The sequence below is a fragment of the Acanthaster planci genome, unplaced genomic scaffold (genome assembly GCF_054643075.1).
Source record: "Acanthaster planci isolate LZ-2023a unplaced genomic scaffold, COTS_SCS Contig156, whole genome shotgun sequence".
In the NCBI taxonomy this organism is placed as follows: Eukaryota; Metazoa; Echinodermata; class Asteroidea; order Valvatida; family Acanthasteridae; genus Acanthaster; species Acanthaster planci.
In genome coordinates, this window is record NW_028257777.1 from 1 (window position 1) to 27,990 (window position 27,990).

General features: G+C 40.8%; 2 long non-coding RNA genes across 3 annotated transcripts; one reads left to right on the forward strand and one right to left on the reverse strand.

The window, feature by feature from the left end:
* Positions 1 to 2,656: 2,656 nt before the first annotated feature.
* LOC147795124 (uncharacterized) lies at positions 2,657 to 12,528 on the forward strand. Of its 2 annotated transcripts, XR_015424123.1 has the most exons (4): positions 2,657 to 2,766; positions 4,851 to 4,935; positions 8,551 to 8,630; positions 11,351 to 12,528. It is a non-coding gene; the product is annotated as an uncharacterized LOC147795124 (long non-coding RNA). The 2 variants fall into 2 exon arrangements; XR_015424124.1 differs by lacking the exon at positions 2,657 to 2,766 and having other exon boundaries at positions 4,831 to 4,935.
* LOC147795125 (uncharacterized) lies at positions 5,649 to 26,329 on the reverse strand. Its single transcript, XR_015424125.1, has 3 exons — positions 26,136 to 26,329; positions 21,852 to 21,946; positions 5,649 to 8,205 (listed from the first exon to the last, which is right to left on the reverse strand). It is a non-coding gene; the product is annotated as an uncharacterized LOC147795125 (long non-coding RNA).
* Between the last annotated feature and the right edge of the window lie 1,661 nt (positions 26,330 to 27,990).

The following is a 27,990-nucleotide window of genomic DNA, read 5'->3' on the forward strand; positions in this document are numbered from 1 at the left end:
CATCGAAGTTGCTTGTAGATGGGGATGGAGAGGAGATTCATTGCTTGTATTAACATATTTCATACACGGAAATACTACATACGACAAGGTTGTAGCGTGCTCTTCGATATCTCAATGTGCATGTACGTACATGTGTATACATGTCTGGAACCGAACTGAAGTTCGGCAAAAAATTTCCGAATTGTGTCCAAAGCAAACCCGAACTGAACCTTGGCACTACATGTAGACCAGCTTGTATATGATGCAAGCAGCTTGGGTGACTCTGACATTGAATATTTAATATCTATTTCCATATTCTAGGATGGATTTTTCATTTTGCTGTTGGGCATATTTGCTGACTTTAACAGTCTAGAATCACGTTTAAATAAGCCCATAGAATGCAATTTTGTTTCTTTTTTCGTGCATTTTGCATCTGAATATTCCACTTTTAAAAACAATATTCCAATACTGGATGATTGATTGAATATTCGAATATTTGACACAACTTTAACGTTGCAGTAAAAATCATTTTTACCTGCCAGAATGATTTGCGTGGCTGTGCTTTGGCAGGTGCAGTTTAACTTGACTTACTGGTACTTGTAAAAAGTTTTGCAAAATAATACCAAGTTTCTAAAAGTTTCTGAAAGGGACATTTTGAAGGATTCCCAGTATAGTTTAAAGAAACAAGTGCTTCTTTTTTAAAGTTACATGTAGGGTTGGAAATATCATAGAAAGTGGGAGGGAGCAATTGGAAGTGTGAGCACATCCTACTGGTCTATACAGTGGAACAGGATTTTCTGTGTGGCCCAAACATGGCGCAGTGGTCGGGAAACATGGCCATTCATGCAAGGCGTCACCATTTCTACTATTGCATGGATCAAACCTTAGGTGTTTTTAAGAAGTATTACTTTAAGATATTGAGTTCCACTTACATGTACCCCCTCCTGTCAGTTTGTTTATTTGTTTTTTTTACCCAAACTTCGCATTAATAGGTCATATTGATTTTTTTGTCTTCAATTTTTTTCTGTGGTATTCTAGGACTTTTATTGAAATTCACTGAACAATTTTGAACATCGACTGTGTAGAAGCAATGTCCTTAATTTTGTTCAGGGTACTCACATTAGTCTTTAATCTCATCCTTATGCATGCCTGCCAACCATTCTAATCTGAGAAAATAAGAACGTGGAAGTCAGAACTGAGAGAAGTTGACAAGGACACCATGTGGAATCGATATCTTCTAAAAACGCAATGGTTATGAGGAAAAAATCAGTGAGTGAGAACTCAACGGTTTGATCAGGATGCTGTGCTGGTCTTCAGTCAGGAGGGGTGTTGCGCGCAGACTTTGTGTTCTATTTCTGAGTTTCCAATGTTGGCAGGGTATTGGGATTGTACATGTACATGTATATGTGTGCTGTTATTACATGTACATGTACATTCATTCATGGTGTAGTAATTGTTTTGTCGTAGTTTGGTTTTTGACAATTATCTTGAAATTGCCAGACGCAATACCTGAATTTTTATCACCTCTATTTCCACATGTGTCTCATGACAATAGCATAAAATGCTAACCTACCATCAAATAAAGTGTACTACATGTAAATAAAAATGAGTTTGGCCAGTATGACAGCAACGAAACAGTCATAAAAAGTGTAAAAAGATTGCCAAACATTCAGGAGTCGTCTCTTCCCAATGTATTTCATCTTTTCATGTTGGAATACAGTTTACACGAGAGTGCGCAATATGATTTAACAGGTCACAATAAACCAGCCCATAACCACAGTGATCCCTGCCCAAGAATTTGGTCATTTGCTACCATACACCTGATTTAAGCTTGTGTACTGCAAAAGAATCTCTAACTCTTTGTGGTGGCCAATTTTTGTAACTACACTGGCCATGTGCACGTTTGGCTTTCGAGTAGACTGATGGCTACCACTGGCCTTCATGTAGTTGTACCATAGAGGACGTACACGTACACAGAAGGAGTTGCAACTCCCGGCACTTCAAAGCGCTCGATGATCATCGCTGCCAAGTCAGACGAATAACAGAAAACATATTCCAAACATGCCCGATTACTGCCTGCAGCTTAGCTGGACAAGCTGGGCCAGTAATATCCTAACAAAAGCTGTAGTGTTTTGCTTGCTAATACAAATTATTGCTGTGGCCAGGAAATAGAGAGAGAAAATCCCTGATGTTAGACCTACTTTTGCCATAATGAATAAACTTTATTTTATTTTTAGACACAGTGTCATTATCCATGCAAAGCTTGTACTGTAATTCTTCTCCCTCCAATACATTAGTTTTCAAAGACTAGGTAGGAATTTGGCTAAGACTGGCCAACAAAATGTTGACTACTACTGAAAAGCTGGGTTCATAAGAAACAAAATGGGCTATTTCATCACGGGGAGTGATCACGAGGTCTAATGAAATACACCTTTGTACAAATGCCGTCATGATTCAAACAAAATTCCCAAAATCACTCCAGAAGAAAGTGTTCATGAAGCCTTAAGGGAAAAATCTGCACATGCACATTTAGGACACATGGCTTAACACAAAGCAATTATGTAAGCATTCAATTTGATGTTGTTATGATATCATACCAAGCACCAACAAATGCATGAATATTCAATTTGCTATACATGTACATGTATGTACTTTTAAGGTTGCAGATTACCAGTGAAAAATTGCTGCGGTGATCATAGGATACAAAGGGGCTTCTTGGTTGGTGATGGTGCAAAGTAAGCGCTCGCTGTGCTCTGGCTTTGGACATACCGGACATGCTAGAAAGCGGTAATTGGCTAAATGTTAAAGCCCCAGGCAGTTGAAACCAAAGATTGTATACATGTAGCGGCTGAAGGTGGGGAACTTCACCCTGAATACACGTAAAACGTTGTTATCACATGGGCGCCATTCTGGTTGGACTACGCCTGCACAGTGCCTGTTAATGCCCAGGCGCAGGTGCCGCGACAGGCACGCACACACATTAACGTTCACACTCGAATGGCACCTATGGTGATAACACCTTTGTGGCCGAAGTAGCGGCGCTACGTAATCTTTGGCTCAAACTATTTCTGTGTCCTCCCTCTATGGTTGTACTTGTACTTAGGTTCTTGTTGCCCCTCAGGTGATGCATGATTATTCATCAGTGCAAAAAAAGAAGAAACGTAGATTTGCAACACATAGCTCGTGTTGTTTTTTGCATCGTGAATAAAGCAGCTCTAAGTAAGAATGATTTTTTTGTAAAAATGATATTTTGGCACACTGTTGAAATTGGAAAGGAAGAAAACGTGTTCATTTTGACATTCATCTAGGCAGAAGGAGTTACAGTGGAAACATTGTAAGTAAATTTACAGATCTGACTTGATCGTAACAAAAATCAGGAAACTTGCAAAAGTCAAAATCTGCATACTCTACCTCCAGTTTTTTTATTCACTCCTGAGATACAACTTCATAAGAAGAATTTATTATACCCCTAAAATTGTTTGTACATTTGTGCTTTGTCTCTTTGTCCAAAAACTACATGACACCCAGTCATTTTTCCAAAACTACTTCATAATTATGTGCACAAATTGTGCTTGTAAGCTGTAAGCTGTTCCTGAAGCTGCCATTGTAATCCATTTGTTGTCACTGTTGATATATGTATTTCACATCATGTCTGCCAACCTGAGAAACATTTGTGCCACACATGGGACAAAATTTAAGTCAGAAAAATTTGCCATAAACTTGGTCATAAACATCTGTTTGAATTCAATGCAATATTGAAGACGGACGATGCTTACTAAAAAATTCAGGAAAATGTAGTTCTTGCACATCACTATTCCAAAGGAGAAACGGGGATAACTTGTACATGTATGGACAGTTCATGTCATTCCAACACTCATTGTCAGCTTTATACATGGAATGCCACAATGCACAAACTAGCCATCACGTTTGTGCCGGCATGGTCACAATTCAAGTGAAAGATACATGTACACCCACAGAAAGATTTTCGATACTTGGCATTTCTTTTTCAATGATCTTTTGTTTTAGAGGCTTTATGACATCAACTGTGATTGAGCACGTACATGTACACGTACACATACATGTTTGCGGCGCACTCTTCTAAAGATGAACAAAAACACAATTCTGTTCCCTTTAAGAAACAAGAACCCTCCCAAGTTAATTATGTACATGTACTGGGCCTGTTGGGCCATCTTCCATGGAACCTGACATACAGTGTACTTGTAGATGTACATACATGTATGCACCGGTATCTCCCATGTTAAATGTTTCGTGGCTCCTGCTCCATCCATTAAAATCTCAATGCAGTATGGTCTATTGACAAAGGATACTGTAAAAAAGCTGTTCCAGGAAGAAAAGACAAAAAAAAGGGGGAAATTTCTTGTCAGTTTTGTTTCTAGCTGGCTGGCAGTTGATTACTGTGATATACATGTATTCTGTTAATTCATGGGAATAGTATTTTTATATTGGCTTGGTCATAATGCAATTTTAGCGTAATTTGAGAAAGAAGTCACATCGATTGCGTGCTGGTAACAGTTATATAACTTTTCGCTTCCAATGGAATGCAGGGTCTTTCCTTGCCAATCCAGACACATGTGTAGCCCACAAATCCAAATCACATTTACCTGTACCTGGAAAAGTCTCTAAAACCGTCTGGGAAAAATGAGTGAAACTTGATTAGCTTGATATGTTTAACATTCTTTTTTTTCCCTGTTCATCATTCGAAGTCTGGATTTCGTGTCACTTTTTTGCACCAAAAAATTGCTGGTTACATACATGTGCAGCATACATGTACATGTAGGCTATAGGAAACTTGTTTCTGTCAACAGTAAAAAAATTCTTAATTGCATGATGTTTGTGTGATTCTCCTTCAGATTGATGAGAGACACTTCCTTCATAGATGCCTGTAGAAGAGATGCCATATTCACTTGAATCAAGAGTTCTTGGCTTTATCAAAAAGTAAGATTTTTCATTCTGTCATTTGGCACAAGTATTTTGGCCACTGTCAGGGGTTTTGCTCTTTTCGGTGCATGCTTCCGACTCCTTTCTGCTCTCCTCATGTCAGCCTGGGTGGGATTTGAACCCAGGTCACAGGGTTGGAGGGTAGGGTGGATACCACTTCACCAGTTGGGCTCCTTGAAATCCAGTTCCATCACCGATGATCATCACATATGAAAATAAAATTTGCCCCCCCCTGAAGAAACCCAAACCACTCTGAAAAGACTGTTGGCATGAAATTGAATTCCCATCATCATGTTAATCGTGTATTCAACATAATCATAAAGCTGACTTGTAGGTTCCTAAATATTAAATGTCCAGGTACCATACATGTACTGAAAGTTATTCCAGTCAGTGCGCAGCCCCTCCGTTAATGATCATTTTTTGCAATTCCATTTGCACACAAAAACGATCTCGCGATTACATGGGAGTTTGCAAGAAAAAACGAGAATACAGTATTGTCCCTTCAACCCTCTTGAAAATCCGTTGCTTCATTCGTGGGTCGAAATGGCTTGGTGAGTAGATAGTTGACGTTTTTCACTATCAATAAAGTTGCATTTCGGCGATGATCAACAATTTCCCAACGACTTATTTGGATGCAAAAATTGCAGGCTTCCTCTTTCTTAAGTACACCTGACTGTTTCGCAATAACTGAATAAAATTGAGACTTACAATTCTTCACAAAAAGAATTAAACATCCATTTAATACCAATATTTTTGCTGCCAGGCCAATCAAAATTGTAAAGTTTTATGCACTACTCACTCAGCGATCCCGGCAGTGTGTACATTTTTGCGAGACGAATGGTAAGACTGGTTCCCCAGTAAACGACCAACATTCACTAGGTTTCCTTCTATGCAAATTCTGTGTTCCCGATTTTAGTCACACACATTTACGCGTATCTCTGATGTCATTTGATTGGCCAGTATTAGAGAGAATATATGTCAATCAATCAATCACAGATAGTCTTTCATGAAACACATATGGCAGTTTTCTCGATTAATCTCACGAAGTCTAAACCTGCGGTAACGAAATGTTTTGGGTGCACGTGACTGTTTTGCAACAACTTGAAAAGTAAAACTTATTGTTTGGCTGGAGAAATGACATATCTATCTTTCTTCTGTCAAGAAAATTCTGCCGGCCCAGATTTGGATCCACTGACACCATTTTTTGGTACCCTCATTTTTACACACGAATGCCTACCTTTTACAGCTAATATCCTTGAAAAGAGACTACAAATATTTATATTTGTTACAAAGGACATGAGACTGATATCTTAACTGTTCATTTATGTAAAGATATTCCATTCTTAAAGGTAACACAAGGTGGTATACAATTTTGAAAAGTCCACAACATAGCTCATTACAAATGCATGATTCAGACAGCCGTGCATACGTAGCAAATGAAAGGAGCAGCTTTTACGAGTGCTGCGCGCTGACTGATTCTCCTTGCGTTCACCATAAAAACCCAAATTGACTAAACAGATTTTAGTCAGTGCACAGCCTGCCCGCTAATGAGCCTTATTGGTAGAGCACAGTGCTCTCTTGAGCGCATGTGACTTCGCGAGTAAAAACAAGATTACAGTAGTATCCCTTTCAAAGTGACAGGAAGCCTGTTGCTTCATTCATTTGCCAAACATGCCATGCCGAGTACATGTACATTGTAGATCTTATGATTAACACTCCCAATAAAGTCAAATTTTGGTTGTTTTTAATTTTTTTCTTGACATCTTATAAGAAACTAAAACTTGCTCCATGTTTTGTACATGAATCGTAGAGCCTTGTTTGATTAAGTGCACCTAACTTTTGCAAAAGTTTGATACCAAAATTGTTACTGCCAGGATAATCGGTTTATTTTTCTCCAGCATCAAAGCTTAAGCAAATTTCCAACTATCAGAGCAAACAGGTTGATTTCACAAAAGTGTGACGTCATGCAAGGCTAATTTTGTACATGGATTTGTACATACAAACTGAGAAGTGGCATCCTTAAGTTTCCATACACAGAGGCTGGGTTGGTGATGGAGGTCCCTTACATTGCACGTACATGTACATGTACCTCCTGCAGCATGTGATTAACCATTGTACTTATAAACCAATCACAGAGAGTATTTGATGAAATGAAGTAAGTTTTACAGTTGAATTTACAAAGTCTGAACTTGGCAAAAACAAAATACCCGTAATTTGGGTGCATGTGACCATTTGGCATCAGTATGAAAATCCCGAAATCCCAGGACAAAGATGCAACATACATTGTACCTTTCTTTCAGATTCAAATGAAGATCTGCTGGTCTGGATTTTGATCCATTAAAATCTGGTTTTCTTGTGCTCAATTTCTCAAACAAGACCAATTTTCTTTACATGTACGTGCAATATTCTCTCGAAGATGACACTCAGACATTTTGATAAAGAACGTGAGATTGGTAGCTTACATGTAGCTTTCCTTTTTTTTAATATAACATTTTGGAAAACAAAACAAGGTAATGCACAATTTCTAAATATCCACTGCCTAGCTAATTAAGTATGCACAGTTCAGAATCGTGCATACGAGGCAAATGAATGAAAGGGCTTTTGTCATTGCTGTGTGCTGATTTCACATTATAGCTGAAACAGTGGAAACTTTGCGTTATTTAAACTGAAATCTTTGTGACAGTCATTCTGTGAAGTATTTTGTGAATTTCTCTACATTTCCTGATCTTTCTCTGTGATAAGCAAAACTTTAAAAAGTGGCTAGAAATCTTGTGCTTAATTTAAATATAGGCAGGATGCTATATGATTTCTATGGAATGCTCCAGTTTAGGAAATTCAGGAAGATTTCAGTTCTGAAGGTTTTTTAACCTTTTCTCAAAAACTTTAATTGTGCCTGTTTGCTTGTTTTGGTTTGAATGATTTCTCCTGTGATTTAAAAAAAAAATTCTCCCTTTTCACTCCAACTCGCTTACTCACTCGCCCACCACCCAACCCACCAGAATGTTTTTTCATGTAGTTATCAGCACCTTACAGCATTTACGGTGGCCAAATACTGTACTGCAAAAGCAGGGATTTGCTGGCAGGATTGAGCATGTCCAGTGACCTCTTCTACTCAAATTCAAATTTGACCTGCATGGCTAATGAGGGCTGTCAAGTTGGTTGCAGACAATGCTTGGGCACTGTCCTTTCTTCTGGTCTATGGCTTGTTATGTAATAAGGCCCGGTCTCCAGTAGTCACAAAGCAGCATCCAAAAAGCCAACACATTTCTGTAGCGCATCATGGAGGAAGGAAAAGACATGTACATGCACACATGTACCCCAATATGTACATGTACCTGGTGTTTGATCAGAACTGATCAGAACTGAGCAGATAGAAAAGCTTAACACTGACAAATTGCCTTCCTGGTTTGTATATTTACCCTCTCAATTTATTGGAAACTGCTAAATTACTGTACATGCATTTCAAATGTAAATCTTTAACAGTCTTTTATACATGTATTTGTGTCTTTTTAATGAAAATTGTGTTGACAGTTTCACATTTGGTTGTGATTGCATACTTCAGTCTCAAAACATCATGTATAATTCCCTTCATTTTTTTAAATTGCTTTTTAGAACCCCAAGAGTGCCTAGCACAGCCAAAGTAGTCTACCCTCATCGTGCGGCCATCAACGGAGGTCTGGGAACCAGTAGAGGTCAGCATGCACCTGCTCCACCTCGCTACGCGTTCTAGTGGCCATTAGGGAACACAGCGCAGGTTGGTGGGCTGCATCAATGTTACATTGGTTGTACTTGTGACCGGCGGAGCAATGAATTCAGGAAGGTCAGAAAGGGGTGAGTTGTTGTCAAGTCATTTTCTTCTTGTCTCAAGAGTGTTTCATGTCACTTCATACATGTACATGTGCTGTAGTTACATGGATCCATGCAGATTTAGGCTAATTTTCATGAGCACCACCCAAAAAAGCTACAGCAGCAATGCCAAAAAAGAAAAAGAGGGAAACTTTGTCAGTTTCCGTTGTCAGTTCACCAGTTTCGTGCTGCCGATCTTGGCTGCTAATTTTATATAACTCATCTAAAAATTCAGCAGTAATTAAACACACAAAAGAAAATAAGGGGCACAAAGCACAGCGTAAATTGTCTATTTTAGTCTATTTATTCACATTTTTAAATCTTGGCACTGCAAACATGTACATGTGTGATTTGTGGTTATCAAATCTCAGGTTATTAGGTTCAGTTTTAAGTTACATTTTCATCATAGCACAAAGTCACAAGTCAAGCTTTATGTTGGTAAGTTTTAACCTCCAGTGCTTAGAATAAACAGAACTTCAAGGAATACACTTAGCTGTACAGTTCCGAGGTTACTGAATTTCCTCCGATCATTGGATTTTATTGATGACATTCCTACTTATATAGTCAATATTATTTTTAAGGCTTAACATTCAAAGTTTTGCCTTTTCAATAAGTGATTATGATAGCCAATCAATGCAATAAGTAATAACGGTAATTACATGTGCGAGATTTTAAGAGCCCTAAACAGTCAATTTCATTCAAGCTAACTAGTTTAGAAATCATATTCTGATAAGTTCCAAACCTGCAACTTTTCAAAAGTCAGCAAACCAAACTGGAAGCAAACTATTATCAATTATTTTTGGTACGATTCACTTGATGTTTGCTAATTACTGGAGATACTTCTGACTTAATTGAATTTCTCCACTCAAAATGTTTAAACAATTCTGATGGCATTTATGTTACACAAAATTAGGGTCTCAACAAAATCCAATGATTGGAGGTAATGGAACAGATAATTGTATTTCTTGAAGTTCAACATTACCTGTTTAGGTCAAACACTTAAAATTACACTCATGTAAGGCTTGACTTTTAACTTTGTTGTGGTATGAAACATGACTTAGAAGTGACCAACAAGACCTGTTATTTGACCTCCACAGTGACATGAAACTTTCTTGAGACTTGAAGAAAATGACAAGATAACGACTCTTCCCTTTTTGTCTTCCTTAATTCATTGTTCCTCTTGTTGCAAGTACCACCAATGCAACATTGATGTGCCCTCAACTTCTGTGATGTGTTCCCAATGGACACTGGAACTGGGGGAGGGTGGGGTGCGGGATGGGTCGTGCTGCGCAGGGTGGGTTGCGCTGCGTAGGGGTGGGTCACGCTGCGCAGGGGTGCGGTGCGCGGGGGTGGGTTGCGCTGCGCGGGGGTGGGTCGCGGTGCGCGGGGTGGGTTGCGCTGCGCAGGGGTGGGTCACGGTGCGTGGGGGTGCGTTGCGCGGGGGTGGGTTGCGCTGCGCGGGTGTGCGGTGGGCGTGGGGGGTGGGCCACGGTGCGCGCGGGTGGGTCATGCAAGAAAGTCAGCACTTTGTCTCTTATATAAATAAAAAAAACAAGTAAACTCCATTTTTCAAAAGTCTCTCCCTTGCGCCTCACCGACGGCACCCCCCCGCAGCGCGACCCACCCCCACGCAGCGCAACCCACTCCCACGCGCTGCACCCCCGCGCAGCGCCAACCCACCCCCGCGCAGCGCGACCCAACCCACGCGCTGCACCCCCACCACCCCCACGCAGCGCAACCCACCCCTGCGCAGCGCGACCCAACCCACGCGCTGCAACCCCCACCCCGCGCAGCGCCCACCCACCCCCACGCAGTGCGACCCAACCCACGCGCTGCCACCCCCACACCCGCGCAGCGCCACCCACCCCCACGCAGCGCGACCCAACCCCACGCGCTGCACCCCCCACCCCGCGCAGCGCCAACCCCACCCCCAATGCGCTGCGACCCACCCCCGCCCAGCGCACCCCACCCTAACGCGCAGCACAACCCACCCCCCACCCCCCAGTTCCAGTGTCCATTGGGAACACAACACAGAAGTTGAGGGTGCATCAATGTTGCATTGGTGGTACTTGCAACAAGAGGAACAATGAATTAAGGAAGACAAAAAAGGGAAGAGCCGTTATTTTGTCATTTTCTTCAAGTTTCAAGAAAGTTTCATGTCACTGTGGAGGTCAAATATCAGGTCTTGTTGGTCACTTCCAAGTCACGTTTCATACCACAACAAAGTTAAAAGTCAAGCCTTACGTCAGTGTAGTTTTATTTCAAGTGTTTAAAATTGACCAAGCAATGCCAAACTCCAAGGAATTATATGGTATTTTGCCGTACAGTTTAAAGAGTTTTGAATTACCTCAGATGCATTGAATTATGTTGATGAGGTCCTAACTTTCATTTAATATTAAACGCCGTCACAATCCTTGAAATTGTGGGGATGAAAATTCAAGTAAGAAGCCAAAAGTATCTCCAAACAACATCAAGTAAATGTTAATACAAAACATTTGTCACGGTAATTTGTTTTCCACTTTGTTCTGCCGACTTAAAAATTTGTATTTTTCTATTCCAACTGCAGGTTGTGAAGAACCAGACAAGATGGACCTTTGGGCATCTGAGAGTATGAACTCATTGCCAAAATGAAATGAATAAAGTTTTATGGCTTTTAAAAATCTTTTTATTCACAGTTTCCGATGAGTTTGATTAAAAAACTTGATAAACTACGATTTGAGGGCCACAAGTTCATTGTTGATGTCTTGGGTAACTATTTGACAAAGTAAAATGTGAATGCAAAGCCTTAAGAATAATTTGGACTGTTGAAGTAGGACCTCATCAATGCATGTACAATGCAATGATCAGAAGAAATTCAGTAACCTCTGAACTGTACAGCTAAGTGTATTCCTTGAAGCTCTGTCGACTCTAAACACTTGAAGTAAAAACACACCAACATAAAGCTTGATTGTGACTTTGCTATGATGTGAAACTTGACTTTAAACTGACCCCAAAACCTGAGATTTGATAACCACAAATCACACATGTACATGTTTGCAGCGCCAGTAAATAAATTGACCCATACAGCGTTTTGTGTTTTTCTGCTGCTAAATTTTTGGTGGGTTATGAAAACAAGCAGCCAGGATCTGCAACGCAAAGATTTGAAAATGGTACATAAAAACTGGCAAATTTACCCTCTTCTGTTTTCGGTGGTGTGCATGAAAATTAACCAACATCTGCATAGGTCCTTGCATCTACATGTACATGTATGAAGTGACATGAAACATTCTTGAAACAAGAAGAAAATGACTTGATAACAACTCACCCCTTTCTGACCTTCCTGAATTCATTGCTCCGCCGGTCACAAGTACAACCAATGTAACATTGATGCAGCCCACCAACCTGCGCTGTGTTCCCTAATGGCCACTAGAGCGCGTAGCGAAGTGGAGCAGGTGCACGCTGATGTCTTCTGGTTCCCGGATCTCTGTTGATGGTAGCACAATAAGGGTAGACTGCTTTGGCTGTGCTAGGCACTCTTGGAATTCTGAAAGCAAGTTTAAAAAGTGAAGGGAATTATACATGATGTTTTGAGACTGACGTATGCAATCACTACATGTACCAAATGTGAAACTTGTAAACAGTTTTACACTTTCATTAGAGTGACACAGAAGATGTATAAAACTATTAAAGATTTATATTTGAAATGCATGTACAGTAATTTGGCAGTTTCCAATAAATTGAGAGGGTAAATATACAAACCAGGAAGGCAATTTGTCAGTGTTCAAGCTTTTCTATCGGCTCAGTTCAAATCAAACACCAGGTACATATTGGGATACATGTACATGTCTTTTTCCTTCCTCCATGATGCACTACAGAAATTTGTTGGCTTTTTGGATGCTGCTTTCTGACTATTGAAGACTTGGGCCTAATTACATAACATGCCATAGACCAGAAGAAAGGGCATTGCCCAAGCATTGTGTGCAACCAGCTTGAAAGCCCTCATTAGCCATGCAGGTCAAATTTGAATTTGAGTAGTGGAAGAGGTGACTGGACATGCTCAATCCTGCCAGCAAAGCCTTACTTTTGCAGTTGACACATTTGGTAACCATGAATGCTGTAAGGTGCAGATAACTATATCAAAAAACGTTTTGGCGGGATGGGTGGTGGGCGAGTGAGTGAACTAGTTGGGGTGAAAAGGGAAAAGCCTAAAAAAAAAATTGAATAAAAAAATGGCAGGAAACAAAAACAAGCACATTTCTTGGAGCAGGGAAAATTTACTTTTGGGAAAGGAATTTAAAAAGCACACAGAACCAACATCTTTCAAAATTTCCAAAATTAAGGCCTTCCATAGAAATCACATAGCATCCTCGCTGAATTACATGTAAATGCAACAAGGTATTCTGACCAATTCTTAAGTTCTGCAGATCACAGGGATGAGATTAGGGGATGAAGAAAAATTCACAAACTATGCAAAAGGTTGTTTGAATCACATGACAAATACTCAGTCGTTTGGTGGTCTTGAGAATGACGTGAAATCTTTTTTGGCTGCTTATGGAGTTTTAACGCTGAACACAAAAGGAGAAAAGCTATCACTTGAGTATAATGCTGATAATGACAAACACAACCGGGTGAGTCTGAATTTCAGAAAGCCAGATTTCTGAAGTGTTAGCTATATGTACCTATTGCCTACAACCCTGTGGCCCGGGTTCAAATCCCACCCAGGTCAACATGAGGACACCCAAGGTCGACATGCACTGAAGCAAACAAAACCTTTTTAAATTGGCCAGAAAATCTTGCGCTGTAAATAGAACGAATGAGCTTACCTTTTCAAAGTCTAAGAACTCTTGTCCAAAATAGAGAGAGTAGCCCTTCTGGTGTCTACGAAGGCAGTGTCTCTCACCAACCTGAGGGAGAATCAAAGTAATAATCATGCAATTAGTTTAATTGTGGACAAGAAATAAGCTTCTTTGTACCGGTTCATTGTGCTGCATCTTCATGAATCTATCCCGAGTACAAACAATTCAGAGTTTATAGGCCTTCAAAGATGCTACCCAAATAAACTAGCAATTCAGAGTTTATAGGCCTTCAAAGATGCAACCCAAATAAACCAGCAATTCAGAGTTTGTAGGCCTTCAAAGATGCTACCCAAATAAACCAACAATCTACATGTATCGGTTCCAAAAAGTGACATCACACGCAGTCTTTGAATGATTTTAACAGAAAACTGGAAGATGATACATTATTCTGAAACTTCATTATTTCACTTTGCTTCTAAAGGTACTTCAACAAATTCATCTAGGTGAATCTGATTTGGCATGATAGCTAGGGCTGAAAATCTGAATTGGCAACAAAAGACCCTGCATTCATTAGAAGCAAAAAGTCAAATGTTAATGTTTAGCAACATCCGATATGTTTCTTTCTTTAACATAAAACAGGCAGTGGAAATAAGACTGTGAACTAGTCCCCAGTTGTTATTAAGACTGCTGATATCAACATTGACCAGTGCCATGAATTGCCAAAAAATGTCAAAACATTCACTTTGTGGCCAACTGTATGCAAAAATTGTTAGACTTTTTGTTCTTGTTGCAATCCTCGTCCATCTGTGTTGCACAAACTAGTCTTGTAAAATATGCACATACATGTACATGTACACTTTTCACAATGTACATGTATGTCAACAGACCATGCTTTACTAAGATTAATGGAAGGAGCACAAGCCATCGGACACGGATGAGAGTCTCATCAAAGTTTGACATTGAAAACTTCAAGTAAAAGTATCACAATTTTTCAGTAAAAATTTCTGCTAGTTCATTCCAAAGGAAGCTCTTTCTCTTTTAGTGTACTGTATCTCCACAGTGCTTCCTTCTATCACCCGAAGATCTGGCCTTCTGTTAACCGGGCCCTTGTTCATAGGGCACACTGGTACATGTACACGTACTAGTACCATACGTGTCTGAAAGGGAATATCTCACCCAAGAACTCCATCACATCACCACAGTGCTGCATCAGAATGATACAAGTCAAGCCAAAATCAAGATGCAAGACTGAAGATCCAACCCCCATCTGAAGGGTCACATACCGGGTACATGTACATGTACGTACACCCAAAGCCAACAACAGGCATGAATAGGTAGGGCCCCTACATGTAGTTCTGCCACCCTCCCCTACAGGCAGTAAACCAGCACTTCCTATCACATCCAGCGTATCTTCCACAAGCATGATATTCAATTGTAACCTTGAAGATGCAGAACCTGCTGGCCTCACACAAGGACCAGCCTAACCCACAGCACAAGTCAGGGGTGTACAAGATCCCTTACAAGTACCAGCGAGACTAGCATCTGTTATGACTACATTGTACGCTACTTATTATGTATGCGTAAGTTCAATAGGTCACAATGTACATGTGTATTACATTTTAAATGAGCACGATCAGCATATTTGTCGCGTGATTCCATGCCTCAATCTGTCCTGAAAATATTAAACTGGTGATGAATGCTGGATCCGTAAATGCCAATATTGTGATATTCACAGGTCAGCGATTTCACTCGTACTGGTCGCATACTGTACATATATTACAGTCCTTTGACCAGTTCACTAATAAATTTGGGTTTATATGCGTATGTGCATAAATAGAATGTGGAGGCAACAAGCTTGAGCAGCCCATTCTAAATGTACAGGGGCACATATTTGGTAAATCCTCTCAAATCATTATACATGTACATGCAGCTATTACTTTCTGGTCTAAAAGGATTAATTGGTACATGTAAAATAGTCTTTGCTACATGTATCTCCCTGAGCGCAAGAGGTTAGAAGAAATTATGGTAACAGGCCTCCTTTCTGACCATTTCCAATTAAACAGTTTTGGACTTCAGTGTCTGATTTCTTTCGCTCTCTTGTGCTTCGATCGAAATTGTTTAATATTTAATTTTGCTCTCTAAAAATCCTCTCACACTAGAAATCAGTAGCTATAATGTTTATAGAGGGTTTTGTGAAGACATAAGTACAGAAAATTACAGAAGCTGAAGAAAATTCTGTGGAAATTTGTGCCCCTGTACATTTTCAGCGGTCTGCTTAAGCTCATTGCTTCCACTGACTATTTATTCGCATGCGCACATACATGTAACTTAGAATTTATAAGTGAACTGATCTACTGCAATATAAATTTTTAGAAACAGTTTTGATCACTTTTTCTGCACTTTCGTGACAAGTTATGCCATTGTTTGCCACATGCATACAGTGAGTGACTACGGCACACTGTTAGTCATGATATCTGCTATGCCCACTCTACATGCACATGTACCTCCATTTGAAGCATAAAGGAGCACTGACAGCTTTCGGTATCGCATGGGAAAAATGGATCAAACGTTTCGAAGGAGCGATGATAGGATTCAACATCACCACAGGTGAGAGAAAGTGAATATTGCTTCTACACTACGGTGGTGAGCAATTGCAAACCATTAACTTGGACACACACTCAGATGTACATGTACAAGTACATGTAAGTGATGTGAGTGATTTTGAAAAAACTAAAGAGACATTGACAAATCACTTTATCCCAAAGTGGAATCCCAAACATGAAACAATCCTCTTTAGGTGTCTAACACAGAATCCTGATGATCAGTTCTGCACTCGACTTTGAGAAGTGTGAATTTTCTGACCCCAATCGTGAACTCTTGACACAGATACATGTAATAACTGGGTGCACATCATAAAAACCACACCGTAAATCACTTGAGAAGCCACACACCCTGTCAAAGATACATGCATTAGAGCTTGCTGGATCTCTTGAACTGTCAGAGAAAAGGGCTGATAATGTTGAAACCCCAATCGAAATCCGCCAGACAGTGCACAAAATCTCAAAGAAACCACCTCGCAGTGCTCACAAGGGTAAATTTCCCCATCACGACAGTGGAGCCCGGGCATAAAACAATGCAAAGCCCCAAGTTCTGTACATGTTCTAGTATGTCACAACTGTGGGGGACAATACCCCCAATATCGAGAAAGCCTTGCTAATGGCAAAGAGTGCACTTCATACGCTAAGCTCAACCACTTCTCCTGCGTATGCCAATCTAGCAAATGCAAACAGGACTCACAACACAAATCCCAGACAGTGAGAAATGTGGATGAGGACAATTCCTCATCTGATGAAGAATACATCTGTTACAGTTGATACCAGTACTTCCTCCAATACGCTTTGAACCTCAGTTAGGACCAAAGGTATCAACAGGTGCCTGTCGAACACATCAACACACCCCATTCAACAGCATCTGTCTTTGCAGACCACTGAAACTAGAGAAAACCAGTGTACATCTCTATCAAAACCATTCAGATGAGCTGCTGCCCATTTCTGGTCAATTGTCACCACTCCTTGAAACAGGAAACCGCTTTGCAACAGTCAATGTCTTTGTTGTTGACATCTAAGCTGCATGTCTCCTTGGCCTTCAATCAGCTCAAGACCAGAGACTCATCATGATCAATGACCCAGTCAAAAACATCACTGACAACAGCAAAGACTTCACCAAGTCAGCTTTGTTTGCCCCATGTATTGACAAACTCAAAGGAGTTCTGGTAAATCTCCACATTGACGAACCTGTGTCTCCTGTCACTCAATGCTATCGCAAGGCACCATCCCATCTGCGAAAACAAATTGAAAAACACTTCCAAGATCTTGAGGATCAGGCGTCCTCCAGTCACTGCAGTCCCTAAACCACATAACCCAAATGACATCCGCCTACGCATTGACATGAGGGCTGAAAACAAAGCAATAAAGTGAGAATTAGGCTTGGGCGGTATTGCCTTTTTCGATACCGCAGTATCCATGAAAAAAATACCACGGTATTTACTAATACCGCGGTATTCGTTGCAGAAGGCAATGACGTCATCAAAAAGCAGCGGCGATGCTGACATTCAAAGGCAGACCACAAACAACACTAGGGGCCAGCATAAAGGGTTTTTAACGACACAAAACCCCCTAAACTTAATAACTATTATAATTTATCTATCCATTTGATGTCAAATAAATATTATTTATGTGAAAGCATTTTTTAAAAAGGGACGGTGTTTTAAATACCGCTTTGTTGCTCCGCGATTCCTATATCTGTGTGGTCACTCGTACAGTGTGAAAATCTGCACATGTACTACAGTCAAGCTGGTACTCGCTGAGACAGTGTGTTATTGTAATGATTACGTTTGGGTCACCAGTGGCTGCTCCTCTTAGCTGCGCCCTAACACTGCGCGTGTGCAATGGTAAGAAAACTGCGATGCGGCAGTCGCCTCATTACGAAATCGGCTGTAACAGAATTCCAATTACAACAAGCATAAATCTGTGGTCCCGGTGAAAATGTGCACATTTCTATGGGGAGAAAATATGTTATAACAAAACAGCATTGTACGAAATTCCTGGTCCAACGAAAGGTTTTCTTGACTCCGTTGCCTGAAAAACCATTGTTGACGACCCATTCATAAAGCTTTTGCAAATCGCGGTAGTGAAAACATGTGCGCGGTGCACCACACTGGTTCCTGCTGGGCCGAACCTTTGTCAATGAAAGCATGATGGAAATGCGGCAACCAGTCATTGTACAGGCTCTGCAAAAAAAGGCTCGTACGTTCCACTACATCGAATGCAGTTGAAAAAAAACCTGCCGTCACAAATTTTCTGCAGGTTCATTCACAAAAATTGATGTCATGTCTATGTTTGTGTTTTCCGTGTTCATGAATTTAATTTGAGGTTGTACTGCTTGTACTCAAGCGAGCGTGTTTCCACAAAATTTCCAGTCACGCAACACAAAGCTTTAATATCGCCCGCCCCTCCAAATGCATCACGCACGCTTACAACACGATATACTGACATGGTTTTTTTCATAGTGCATAGTGCACGATTAAAAAATCCATAATATTTTACATTGATTACACAAACGCCAAAACAAAAATTCCCATCCCATTTCCAATAAAATACGCCCGAAATAAGTTCGCAAGACTTTTCTCGTATCTCAAGAGTCCAACTAATCGCCCAACACTAAAATATCCATATTGCTACAAGAAGATCTAGCGTGCCCACCAATGAGACTGTGTGTTTTCATGACATAATTTGGCAAGACACAGCTATCCGATCACAGTACTCGTTCATGACATCATGCTCCTTCAGCGACCATCTCATGCACAGGCGGCCGCGTTGCAGTGGGCGAGAGAACTTGGACTACCAATCAATCATGTCATGCAGCTTGTGTCAAAAATCAAAAGACAGAGGAAAAATTAACCAAAAACTGTCTCTCCGTGACACAATTTGTGTAAGAAAGACTACTTGCATGGATGGGGGCTTTAGTTGATGAGCCTTCACATTCTTGCAGGTATACATGTAGGCCTGGACGTACATGTGTGTGCAGGTTAGTTACTGTTGGCTTCGTCGTCATCCATGGCAATTGAAAGTCTTTTAAAAATCCCTCGATCGATGCTTTCACATGTATTTGCTTTTTTAAATTTCACATGTACATTAAACATGTTGTCCTATGACAGTGAAGTTTATCATTCTAAACACACCACAAGGTATTTGATTATTCATAACCTAGAGATCTTTTTGATCAAACACATTGTCCTAATTTTATTCCGGACAAACTGAAATACAAGCAGTGACAAGTGAGGAATCAGATTTTTGCTTCTCTTTTCGTGTGGTTGGAACGAATGTGAGAACAATTATAAAGATCGTTGATTGCCGTGAATGTCGAACAGATGTAGATTTATAGAATCTTTTTATAGTTTATAACACACATTCCTGGCTTTGGTTAGATAGATTTTCACATAATACTTGTACCTGTTGTATATGAAAGACAAAAAAGACCTTAAGAGAGCACAAGGCTAGCACAAGCAGCATTCAAATTTTCTGATCCGCCAATAAAAATCTTTGGAAAATAAAGTCCAGTGCGTACATGGAAGACCAGCTGATTTTTAATTCCCAACATGAAGGGCTGTGATACATGTACATGTAACATGTGCCAGTGAGTAATACAAGAAGCACTGCTTACAAGTTATTCCAAAACCGCAAACTCTGCGGCGGCAATAGGGAAACAAAACCTTCTGATAGGCGGGTTGATGGCTGCATGCTGAAGTATCATGTTATGTCTTATCTCCTCACCAAAAGAGACAATACAAATGCGATGCTGGATGACTGAAACCACAAAGTATGCAGTCACTGTTGTGGATATAATTGTCTGCTTTCATCTTATGAGGGTTGTGGGAACATTCTAAACAAATTAGCCAGAATACCGTGGTATTGAAATTCAATACCGAATTAGTCGATATTCCAGTATTCATGGATTGTTAGTCGGTATTGTTCGGTATTAAAAAAATTGAGGTATTCGGTAATACCGAAATACCGCCCAAGCCAAATGAGAATGGCACCTATCACCAACTATGGATAAATTCATAGCTACACTGTAAGCTAAATGGCTAAGTTAGACGTACATGTACATGGCTCGCGATTCTATTCCAAACTGGATCTTCTTTCTGGATACCATCAGCGAAAACTGGCGCCAGACAGTCAGTACGGTACATGTACATCATGACCTTTGTGACACATGTTGGACTCAAGTGATACTTAAGACCCAATATCTCTTCACCCAGGGAAGTCTTCTAAAACGCTATCCGACAAACCATTGAAGGCATAGCAGGTGTGCTCAATGTCTCAACCAACATTCTGATATACTGTACATGGAAGGCCTCAACCACTGACGAGCACAACAAAAGGCTAAACATTCTTCTAGACACCTGCAAGAGAAAGGCGGAGAGGAGAAGTGCCAATTTGCTCAATCTCGCGTACAACTGTACACTTCTTTGGACTTGTCTTCAGTGGATATGGCGTCTCCCCAGACCTGTGAAAAGCCAGTGCCCTTCAGAGTCCAACAGAAGCCCACAGCCTCCTTGATATGGCAAGCTACATGTATGGCTCATGTTTCATACCTCTAAACCATTACTGAGCCCCTTTGCACACTTACTGAGAAAGACACAAAGTCTGAGTGGAACTCAATACACGTTGAAGCTCTCCAAAAACTCAAAGACTCACTCACACTTGAAGCTGTCGGTGCACACTTTGACCCAGCCAAAGAAACAGAAGTACATGTACATGTATGAGTTGATGCTACGGGTAGACCCGTTGGCCTCAGCGCAATGTTAACACAAACTGGCAAACAGGGACTAAACAAGGTGTTCAGCTATGCCAGTTGCGCCCTGACACCCACTAAACAAATCACTTGAAGGATTGGCCAAGTGTTCACAGTCGTCACTCACAAACCACTTATTCCCTTACTCAGTAAACCTCTGGCAAATCCATCTCCATGTACACAGAACTGGCTGCTCAAACTGCAGTCACACATGTACCGGTACATGTACGGTACCCTGTCCGTTGTCCACCATGCTGGAAAGGACAACCCCGCAGGCTACCGTACTCGTACTTAATTGTCCAGACACCCTAACTCAAACAGTGAGATTGAAAGTCTCTCAATGGAAGCTGATGATTTTGTTCACGTAGTTGTGCACCATTTCACTCCCAAGGCTCTCACGTTTGACGAAATCCACCATGAAATAGACAAAGACCATGCTCTCCAAATAATCATACAAGCATATCACGATGGACTATGGTTCAAACTCAAAGAGAACACATGTATAATGCTTTCTGGGTAACTGGAGACAGTATCAGTCACAAAGAGTGGTGTACGGGTACGGTACATGTAGTCCTGTGAGAGCAACGCTTGAACATAATTCCTGCTAGTTTTCAACAGCACATTCTCCAGCTTGCCCACAGCAGTCATCAGGGAATATCAAAAAAACATGTGAAAACCAATAATGATCCTCATTCAACAGTGTGGAGTTCAAAACATTCCCTCTTGGATTTTGCCACAGAAAGATCATCCCCCACTGGCCAGGAGCCAACGGTCAAGCAGAAGACTTCATGACAAATCCGAAGAAAGCTGTCTGTTGTGCAGAAGCTCCAGGAAGACCGTGGAAACAAGAACTACATGTATTTCAGTCAGAAACATGCACCGAAGTACACAAAGTGGCCACAAAGCTTGTAGTGTATAGAACATACAGTATCTTACCTGTTTGACAAATCCAAGAACTCTTGTTCGAAGTGGACGTGACAATGATGGCATCCCTTCTGCAGGCATCTTCCATGGCAGTGTCTCTCATCAGCCTGAGGGAGAATCAGAGAAACAATCCCTACAATCATTAATTAATTAGTTTTGATTGTATATGTACATGTATGTGGATAATTCCAGAAATTAGGGGGCCAAAAGTGTGACATTTTCGTGTCCCTGCTACATCTGACCTTTATTATTTGACACGGAAATATCACTGGAATTGATTTCAAACTATTATTTTTTGTTTGGCCGGTAATTTGCACTAATTCGTCACTCTTGGAAATTAGAAAATGTGTTCTGAACTTACAAAATCATATGTCAGATGTGACAGGGACACACACAAAAATGGACCCCTGATTTCTGGAATTACCCGTATACATTCATGTACAGGGTAGATAAGAAAGACATGTGCTGGTGCGTTGTACACGATGTACATGTACATGTCAGCTTCCACAGCTTCCTGTGCTGCACCTACACGCATCTTACAAAGAACTTAAAATTCAGCTGGAAATATATCCCAAAGAATTCTTTGAGTCAGGGTTTAATTCAAACCAACATGTATTTGTACCAGTATTAGCCTTGACACCAGTTTTTAGCTAAATTTATCTTTTATTACCGTCAAATCTGTTTAACACTCTGTCACACTCAGAAAAATTTGAACTGTGTCTTTTAAACTTGAATACCCCTGTACATTGTAAATTGAAACACCCAAAGCAACAGAGACATTTACATGTAACTACATGTAGAAATTATATTCAGTCCTCCAAAACTGCCACTGGAACGGGTCAGAAAGATGAAAAATACAAATTTACAATGTATACATGTACATGTGTCCGTACATACATGTACATGTCCATTAAATTGGCTGCATGCTTTGCAAACAAAACCATGACGTAAAGAAATTACTCTGCCAAGAGTGGATGTAACATTCTTTTCCAACGTTAGTGACGTACAGATTTCCAGTGTGCCTTGCAGATTTCCAATAATTATGTACTCATGTGACCAGTACCTTTGATCACTAGAGGGCGCACACACGACAAAGCCATGACGGGACCAACTCAGAAGTCAGGCATGCTTTGCAAACAAAACCATGACGTAAAGAAATTATTCTGCCAAGAGTGGATGTAACATTCTTTTCCAACATTAGAAACTCAGAAAATAGAAACAAAGTGCATGCAATGGGAGTGCCTTGTACAGTACATGTAGTCACATGTACTTGTACACACTGCTACTACATGTACATGTATTTGTTTGTTACTACACTACTTCACTCTTGATTGTTGAACACGATTTGAAAACAGTGTGAGGATCTTTTGGTCTGGAACCCAGACACCAACACATCAAGATCCCAATCGCTTCTTTTTTCAGTCAACTTTGGGCAACCTTGTTTGGACTTGGAGTTTGGAAATTCAAATAACAGAAAATTCAGCATCTAAGATTTTGAAATATTTGGCTTCTTCCAAGAGCAGACAAATGCCAGTGTTTCAGCAAAATCCTCGCAAGATTCACAGGCAGCAACATCTACGCCAGACATCGCAGTAAAATCTACAGCTGCAGAGCAACCTGAGTCTCATTCACCCCAAGCACAGCCGAGTCACAAGCTGGATGTTCCTCTCCCTCGTCTAGGAGAATCTGACGGCACAAAGTCATGGGAGGGCTTCGTCCGACCACTGATGGGTCTCGCTAAGGCTTGCCGCTGGACTGAAGAAGAAAAGCTGTTCTGGCTTTTGAGCAGTCTGCAAGGAAAGGCAGCCAAGTATGTTTCCCAGCAACTTGATCCTGAAGCCATCAAGTCCTTCGACACCTTGATGGAGGAGCTTGGCAAGCAGTTTGGCGAATGACAACTGCCAAACTACAGCACTCAGCTTGAAGCTAGGAAACATCAGCCCAAGGAGAAACTGACAAGGAGAAGCTGAGATTGTTGCCAACATTCACCGTTGTGTCTTCCGTGGCTACCCAACAGCAGATCCAGTTACTATGGAGAACATCGCTCTTCGCCATTTTCTGAAAGGCCTCTCTGACCAGCAGGTAGCAGTTTCGGTCGGCATGACAAACACCAAGTCCCTCAAGGAGGCTACAACGGCAGTCGAAAATTTCCTGAGCCTCCATGACACCATGAGTTCTGGAAATTCACATTGTGTGAAGACTGTGCAAGCAGCTCCTGAGAATGGCAGCGTGTTTGTCACCACAAAGCAGTTTCGACAGTTCCAGGACAACCTCGACCTACGACTGAATGGAATCGTCAAACGGAGAAAAAACAAACCCGTTAACAGCCAGAAACTCACCAAGCCCGTGGAAGCCAGCACACAGAATCCTGCCAAACCTGCTGAAGCCAAACAGCAGAAAACCAATGACGTCACTTGTTTCAAGTGTGGCGAGCCTGGCCACTTTGCGAACAAGTGCCCTGAAACAACGGCTTCTTTAAAAGAGGTTGTCATCATACAGCCGGGAAACTAACAAGGACCGTGCCGCCCGGCCTGGCATCGGTCTGTTCCAATGAACAGAATACTATCCAATTAGGAAGACAGCAAATGCAAGGTATGTCTGTGTTTTTACAAGTGCAAATGTGCGGCACACCAAGTGAACTATTAGTTGACACAGAAGCGGCGGTGACCATAACATCATCAGCACTTTTCAGCCAAATAGCAACTGAAAAGTGCCCTGAACTCAAATCCCTTCGCAAAGATACAAACTGGAAACCGCAAACAAAGAACTTATTCCCACTGAAGGTGTTGCTACAGTTGACATCTTGATTGGTGGACAGCACTATTGATGGGATGCAACTGTCGCCTACATTAGTGATGAGGGCATCCTCGGCTATGGCTTTCTGTACCACTATGACTGCGTACTGCAAGCTCGCCACAGCATGAGAAATGAAAATATGTTTGTTTGAACATCCAGGTCTGAATTAGAACATATTTACTTTCTTTGCGGTGCGTGGTTTTCTATGATGTTATTGTTTGGATATTACTTAACACAGGTGGGATTATATAGGACTATAGTGGCATGATCTTTCATTCACGTCAGTTGTGGTACAGGCGCAACACTACCTTTTCCTTGCCAATATGTTACACGAAGATGCAACCCAAGATCCGTCACCTTCTGCCCCGGCAACCCAAAGCAGACTTACAAGACATCTAAGCAGTTTTTGCATCCTCATTTGACGAAAAATTAAGAAAAACGAGGTCTGATTTCAAAGAGCTACATGTATACAAGGCTACAAATTCTCTGGTGGAGAAGATTGAGGACACATCAAAAACAAAATGGCAGTTTCAGTTTAACCTTAAGCTTAGCCATTCGGGAATAAATGGTTCACTCCATACTTGGATTAGGAGTAGGACATTTCTTACACAGATATACATGTATCATAACAAGTTGTCCTACAGGTTGAAACTTCATCTTCCCTTCATGTACATGTAACATCTGGCGTCCCACAAGGTATTTTTGCTATACATGTACATGTACATGTACGTGAATGGCATCTCAAATGGATTTTACATCGAAAGTACATGTACGTCTATTCACAGACGACTGTATCCTTAACAGACAACCATGGCAAATGAAGTTCAAAAGTCTAAATGTTACACCATGCAAATTACCCACATACCGGTAAAGAAGCCAATTCTGGAAGATTACAAGTTGGGGGGATACGACACTACAAGCTGTAACCTACCACACTTACATGTACATGTACTTAGGAGTCGGGACTCAACAACAAATTATGCTGGGCAACTCAGACTGAAAGTATTACAGCAAAAGCTAACCAAATTCTAGGTCTGTCTACAGTAGCTGTTCTTCTGAAGTAATAGCGAGGGCTTATAAAACACTAGTCAGACCTCGTCTAGAGTACTGTTCATCAGTCTGGGATCCCCGTCATAAGAAACATAAATTACAGCTGGAAGGGGTTCAACAAGGATCTGCCTGATTTGTCCTCAACAACAACACTGAGGGAGAGTGTCACCAAAATGCTGTCCCAACTGGAATGGGAACCCTTGGAACATTGTAGAGCAGCCCAGAGATGACCCTCCTCTACAAATCTGTCAACAAAATCGTTGCCATCAATACCGACTGTACATGTACTGTACATGTACCAGGCCAAACCAAACCATTCAACAAGACAACAGGTACATGTAGCAATCTCTTTCATCAAATCATCTGCACACAAAGACTGCTACAAGTTCTCATTATTCCCAAGAACTTTTGCAGAATGGAATAAATTACCACCGGCAATAGGTCACGCACCAAGCACTGCAAAGTCGCAACCTCAGTCTCTTAACAATCGGCCATAAATAGCCACCTGGGGCAAAAATGTCTACATGTAGTTTATTCATAAATTGGTTGACTGATTGGCTAAAAAAATAATCCAGCAGAAAAGTCGCGCAATTCATCATTCTGCCAAAAAAAAAAAAAAATCAACTTTCTAAGCCGTCGTCAGCCAGGAATTGACGTTTGGAGCACAATGAACAGCGCCCTCTACTTTTGAGATATGTAGAGTACTTTTAATATGTGATTGTTGCCGATGATGTCAGGCTCAACGCTCAGTGTCATCGCATTTGCTTGTATGCCATCGGCTTCAATGTAACTGTGTGATCTTTTTGTGCAAAGTCAAGTCATAATTTGAGGGATATTACACAGCTTAGGTGGAATTTAAACTGAATAGTCGAGAAATGTAGCTTTTTTGTCAGGGGTAATGTCAATTATTGATCCCAACGAAAGCTGGAGGGTCAAGAGATATTTTTGCGACAGTTGTAATGTAATAAAGGAACTAAACAATGACATTCCTAACAGCTTATGCTTATCTTGAACTGAGTGTTGTGTCATGGCCTAGAATAGCGGATAAGGGAGTTTTTCAAATCGCCTAGCGATTGGCCAACTTGGGATATTTGATTTGGAACTCAGCTCTTCAATTGTGAAATATTTCAACACGTTTTGTGTGGTTTTTATTTCAATAGAAATGTTGATTGAATCTTTTGGCAAAGACCTCTGAAAAATATGGTAAACACTAAAAATTAAAAATGTGTTTTTCTATGCAGATAAAAATCATGACAGAACAGTATTCGCTGATGTCTGGGTCAGGTAGGATTTTTAACTACTGTGTTCTGCTCAGTCACTTTGTGGTTAAATGATAACACATCCCGTCTTCGTGTGGAAATTTACTAGAGATGAAAGATCACAGATTTAAGGATATCACGACAGTACACCGTTCATTGTCATCAGTGCCAACCTCACACTCAAAATCTGTGACCTGGAACTGAATCCAGCCAAGGCCAACATGAGCAGCTTGATTTACATGTAAGCCCTAACTTGATCCTACATGGACTCTTCCCAGAACATTAAAATGTACCGTTCATGTATCCACGGTTTTACTCCCACCTCCAGAACTGAAGATTTATCATCTTCTCCCTGCACTTTTCTTCAGGTTCGTGAATAATAGTCCAGAGGGTGCTTTAGAGAAAGCGTTGGTTTATTATCAGAAGTACTGTACAATGTAAGCAGTAACAAGACTTGTGTTTGTTACATCGCAAACACAGAGCTGTTTTGGAAATTTTTCTTTGAGTCTTTGAATAAAAAAAAAGAAAAGAGTGGAAAAAAGGTGACTAGACGGGCATTGAACCCAGTGCTCTTAAAGTACATGTACCGGTATGTCTGCAGGAAGCGTAAATTGCCATGGGATCTTGCACTGACTGGATGTCACCCTCTAGTTCCAATATCCAGGTAAAGCATTACAACTGTGCAATAAGCAGTTACATGTATCTTGAGTGAATGCACGCACTGTACATGACTGTAGATGTACGTGTACACTGTATGTACAGTACACACACAGAAGACAGCGTTATGGGTGTGCATTGATTTTATTTGAGTGAAAGGCTACTAAATGTTATGGTATTTTTGTCATCGCCAGGTCACGTACACGTATGTAAATGTATGTGAAAAAAAGCTACATGTTCATATATTAACGCCTTTGACATTTGACGTCAATGTTTATTTTTTTAATTGATTGGTATTTCAAGACTGAAAATGTCAGGATTGATTTGTCAGTGATTTTTGAAAAATTAAAGGTCTTTTCATGGTAACTTCCAGTCTAATGATCATCAGC